Source organism: Patella vulgata, chromosome 9, assembly GCF_932274485.2.
Source record: "Patella vulgata chromosome 9, xgPatVulg1.2, whole genome shotgun sequence".
NCBI lineage: Eukaryota > Metazoa > Mollusca > Gastropoda > Patellidae > Patella > Patella vulgata.
Window position 1 is genome coordinate 24,378,506 of NC_065887.2, and position 6,000 is coordinate 24,384,505.

The 6,000-nt window shown below is 37.3% G+C and overlaps 1 long non-coding RNA gene across 1 annotated transcript; it reads left to right on the plus strand.

Moving 5' to 3' along the window:
- Nucleotides 1-3,686: 3,686 nt before the first annotated feature.
- LOC126831813 (uncharacterized) lies at nucleotides 3,687-5,264 on the plus strand. The gene is made up of 3 exons (XR_007684366.2): nucleotides 3,687-3,856; nucleotides 4,755-4,857; nucleotides 5,088-5,264. It is a non-coding gene; the product is annotated as an uncharacterized LOC126831813 (long non-coding RNA).
- The last annotated feature ends 736 nt before the right edge of the window (nucleotides 5,265-6,000 follow it).

Below are 6,000 nucleotides of genomic sequence, written 5' to 3' on the forward strand. Positions count from 1 at the left end.
AATACCTTTGAATGTGGTAATTTATTGAGTGTATTTTTAGTGAATTTTGTGTGGTAAATTCGGACAGGTAGTGGGGAAACCATTTTATTATTGCCATAAAGCTGATCGATTTTACAGAAACAGTTCCAGAGTTCAAAGAATGTCCATTCGTAAAGGGGAGCTTAAGTATACAAATTAATCGCTTAAATGGTAAGACTTGCTTAACTGTGTTACCTAACCTTAAACATACATCATGCAAGAGCTAAATCTGCCTGTTGTAGGTCTTTATTTAAGCCAGAAATGTTACCTAAATCATTAATTAGACATTTATTAACATAACAAGACCATAATCAACTCTCGATGCCATCTGTAGCACCAAGTACAAAGCCACAAAACTCCCCACATCTTGGACGTGTGACGCACACCCTCTCCTCTGCTTCACATTTTATTAGCCTTGTGATCGTCTAGTATTGTCTCTGGTTATATTTGTAATTCTTTACTTTAGGACTCCGCGTTAAACTCTGTGAATTTATTCTCCGCTTATTCAGTTTATGGTTACACACAGAAATAACAATGCAACAGTTCGTTTCTAATTTAATGTCAAGCACTGGATATATAGGTTACAAGCATAGATTCAAACGTCATTCTCTCTCAACCCCACCATTTCGTAGAACGAGTTTACCGACGGGTCCCACTACATCATATGGCGTCCTACGACTTAAAGGGGCGTTCTGAAACCAGATGGTGTCTTTTCAACCAAACAGTCTCTCCCAACGAACCTACATAGTATTTGCTCTCTTCTGAAATCAATTATATAATGGTTCCTCATGCCCAATGACGTTAAGTATTAGCCAAATATAGAATGGACATGCCTCACACCTTGCATACCAACAGGGATTATTGATTAATTTAGTCAAGAGGTACGTTCCATTCCTGACCATGGATAAATGTGTCTATTGACCTTTAGTTCAATTCATGTATCATAATATCACAGATTTCCGTTGTTTTGCATGCTGTTTTGATTTTCTATGAATCTTTAACAAAAATTATTCAAGGCCATAATGTTATACATATGTGTTATTTTGCACAAATCTCGCCATCCATCAATATTATTATACATCTTATGTGTCAGATTTTCATTAGATTTGAATCTGATCTGCTGTTCAACGCCCATTTGTGATTCACCGCAAAAATGGATAATCGAGACTGTCTTTATTATCGTTACTGTGGTAACAATGACAATCGAGGCTACAGTGTTTTTAAAAAGAGGCTTTCTTGGCTCCGAGTGAAGTAATTTGACGGAAATTTTCAGCATATTCCCTTTACATTATCTATTTCTGAACTATTGTAGTGGGAACTGACAACAGTTTATCTAATCTCTCATAATGTATATTTAAGGAACTGCACCGTTCAATGGTATAAACATGGTTTGATAATCGCGACGATCACCTAATTACAAACATAACTTTGGCAGGTATGGAGTCTTTGAAGGAGTAAACATAAAACCCTATTGGTTTGTAGATAACATCGACTTGAGACATTAAAACTAATACTATACTATTCACTGTTTTATATTTTGACTAGGATTAATTACCCCTTATACTTGGTGACTTCAAATCAATCTATATATATGGCAAATCGCATTGAGGATTGAGTAAACAACTATAGCCACAATGATTTTAGTTGTATGTTTATGTAGTATCGGATGTAAAGCTCAGCCACTTTTAAAAACATAACAACATAAAATACATAAATACATCCGTTGTCAAGGTAAGTTAATAGCGTTTATTCGGTTCCAGAGTAGCCGAGAGGGGGTCTGGAAGAACTGTTCAACTCTATGCGTCGTTTATTCTGAGTAATAAATTTGGAATATAGAACATTTGGTAATTGCGTCATTACTACAAGCTCAATGATAACATTACAATAACACTAGTAGGTGAAACACACTTGTTTGTCAAACTGTTGAAAAGACCTTTTGGGCGAAATGCCCAACTTTCTGCATTTTCATAATTTTAAAGTATTATAACATTTATTAACATGCACGGGGAGAGACATGGGGTTTACCGGCCACTCGACATAAACTAGGTCATTTCCGGAGAAAATCCGCGAGGTTGGCAGCGACCTCACTACTTGTCACGTACAAACGGGGATTGGAAACCACACCCTTGTCTCAATGACAGACTTTGTGATCAAACGCGCACACGTTAACCATTCGGCCACCCAACCCCCGAATTTAGGTATTACGCGGTGTTGTAATATAATGTATTCGGGTATCCATCTCATGATACCTTATCTTCTATTTTGATTAAAAATGCAATCTGTTCAATTTTTCGAATCCTCCCTTGTATTTCTAGATCATTCGAGTATATTAATCCTTTTCCGTTACTGAAGTCTACTCTAATCCATAAGGTTTTTGCCACTGACTTACTCCCCCCTTGTTACAAAAGCTAGAATCACCACTAGTCGATAAAGTATTTTAAGATAGCTGGGATTTGTTTTAGAATATAAAGTGAAATGCTTCCATTATTGTTCTTAGACTTTACAAACAACATGACTCTGTATATTTAACGAAATCAAATAATTAAAGGAACATTACCTCCTGGCATGAAAAAAAGATGAATCTGCGTTAAAAATAGCATGGACGAGATTTCAAAGTCGGGCGGAAAAAGTGACGAGAAATTTCAAGTCCTACTACAAATTGTCAGGAATAAGACCCATGAGGTACTATGATGTGTCTTAGTCTCTACTAGGATGGTCTTTAGTTTTTAATCCAACGACTGTTGAAACTTACAGGAGCGAAAGCAAATATGATAAGGGTCGACAAAAGTATGTACACATAACATAGATTGACTCGGCTTTTTCCACACATGTAAGTCGGAATATTTTTCATCACGGGCGATTCTGGTTTCTGTCTAATCCTTTGCTTTATTTACTCCCCAGGGTAGTATAACGGAATCATGGCTATATGTTTTTATATATATGGGAAATACTTTTTTTTACAATTTGAAGAATTCAAATATTTTGAAATGAACAGAAAATGCTGCATCCTCAAGTCACCAATTAATGTTAATCAAGTTTGCGATCTTGTGATTCCACTGATAATTTTGAATCATTTACAAAACTCAAAACTAACTGATAAATTGTCAAAGAGTGTCTTCGACTTCAAAAAGGAGATTACCGATGCCATTGACTAGCGGCTGTACGACCACATCGGCAAAAGTCGTTGTGCCCAGGGGGGATGATTTCCGTAATTTGCATTCATGACACACGAGATTACAAGTCTGAATGATAGAGTTGAAGGCTTTGTCCGGCTATAATGCCTGTTTGTCATGCCATTCAAATGACCACCCTCGCAACACAATTAAGACCTATAATGTAGCTGTATACTTGTAGTTTACACATTATATATGTTTGGTGGTATTATTACTTTAAAAAATCGATCTTATCAGCAACAGCAAAGGAAATCAACTCAGTATTGGTTGGGCAGAACTACAACTCAGGTAGCTTTGAGAAGCTTTTTACTTCTGCTGACTACCTTAACACTAGACAGAAATCATTCAGTATTGGTTGGGAAGCTACTGCAACAATGATGACTTTAAGAAGTGTTCTTGTCCTGGCTACATTAATAATTCAGTTAACAGAAGCAACCGAATATATTTATGAGAGTTCTTGCGCTTTCACCACACAAGAAAATTCCCATACTGAAAAGGATGTTGGGTGGCTTATGGACTGCGCCCGAATCTGTTCGCGAGTTAACGAGTGTAGCGCTATATTCTTTGACGATGAGAAGAAAACATGTCAAGTGTTTATAGACCCCGTGAACCCTACCTGCACGTCAATCCAAGCTAAAAACAGCAATAGATATTTTCAGAGACAGGTAAGGAATTTTTATTATTGGTCGTTATATTTAATATTTTTTCAACATCGAGCGTGTTGTCCGGTTTTCCTTTTTTTTATTGAGCAAGCTAGCCCGTTACACAGGTAATGGAATAGTGTTAACGCCTCGTCAACACACTACATTTGAAATTTTGGGACTGATTTATATGGCCACGTTTCCAGTTGAAGAAAGGGGAATGATGTCCGGATAGCCTAGACTCTATAGTGAATATTATTCACGTGTATGCCAATATCTCAACAATGCATGCGTAATGTATTAAGTCTCGTTAAATGATCACTGTGGTGCATAAGGTCATGGTGCACAAGCAGGGTGGTTTAGGTCGGCTGATGAATGCGGAGTTATGATGAATGTTAGTAAACAACTTTCGCATTGAATTAACCTGTTTAATTCCTAGAGCGGCTCATTTAAGCGCACCCAAAAAGTAGTCCAGAACAAATTGAACTTCGACCGAGTTATTTAATATAACTTAGTTAATTTGTCTATCGCTTAAAACATTTAAAATTTACATTCACGATGGCTATATAAGTGAGTAAGACGCTGGCTTGCTTGCCTGTGGGTCGCGGCGTTGACTGAGAAAGTTCATCAAGATTTTCCGACGTGGTTCCCCTTGTTCATGGGGCAGCTGTCTAGTTGTTCAGATGGGATGAAAAACAGAGTTACCGTGTATCACATTGGCTTGCACGTAAAAAGATCCCTTGGAAGTTGGAATTCGATATGACATTAGGCCGTTAGTGTCGCGTTCCGTGCAACATTTCCCTCATAGCACACTGTATGGTGTGGGTCTGTTTTCATTAGCCCAGTCCGGAACAGTAGGACGATAGGCCCCATTTCATTTCATTTCTCAATCACGTAAATGATTTAAAATTTTAATCTTCAGAACACAGAAAACGAATGTCTGTATGGCGGAAATAAAACTGTGGACGGTGAATGTTTTTGTGTTGATGGTTATGTTGGCGATAAATGTCAGCGTCTAATGAGGGGTAGGTAAAATATATCTCCATGGACGATTTCCGGTAATTGAAATGGTAATGCTATTGCACAATAATGTAATGGTTTTCCGATGAAAAGAAAGACATATTTCTTGTACCTGAAATTAAATATCAAGTATTTTTTAATTTCTCCAGAAACCAGGACATGCTTAATCCTTTTTGGAATATCTTATTTCATTTTTACAAGTCTATTAAGAGAGTGGATTTTATTATTCTTGTAGATTGTTCTGAGGGATTTGCCTCCGGATTTTACGACCGAGCGCACACTGATTTCATGATACAGCCAACTTCATCGGCACCCTTTAGCGTTCATTGTTACATGGTGGATGGTGGACTCACGTTCATACAGAAGAATTCTATTTGGGTGGATGGACCTTTGGTATCATTTAACAGGTCATGGCAAGAATATGTCGATGGTTTCGGTGATCTGGAGAAAGGACACTGGATCGGCTTGAAACACATTTATGAGATTACCACTGGGCGCCCACAAGATCTTCACATTATACTATTCGCCGAGCCGAGTTGGTCAAATGCTTCTATTGTTTACGAGAACTTCCAGGTTCAGAGTAACTACCAATTTACATTTACCAACACCAGATTTGATACCCAATGGCATCTTGGAGATTGTCTTTCGTCTCTGAGAAACACTGATTTTAGTACAGTGGACAAATACAAAGATGACATCACCACTGAAAATTGTGTTGAACAGCAGAATTCGGGCTGGTGGTTTAACCCTGACTGCTCTGGATGCAACCCAAATGGAAACATTAGCGGCGTTAGATCTAATACTGGAGCTTTTTGGTCGGGATACTATGCCAGTGAAACGGTAATTTACACTTCGTTGACTCTGGTTGCTAGATAAACAATGTGGAAGTTGAAACAGAGATATACTTTATACACAAATGTCGCTCTGACAATTACTGAAATTAAAACTGTGACATGTTTATTTTGTATATATTCGAAGTCATTTTCTTTCGGTTCATTAATATGGTCACTGCACTATTATCTAACGATAAGTTTAAAGGTGAAATCCAAGTATTGTCACTTTATTATATTTTATTCATTGTCTAATATTTAACAAATTTCAAAAATGCACAAGCCAAAAAGAAATCATTCTAACCGATTCCATAAACT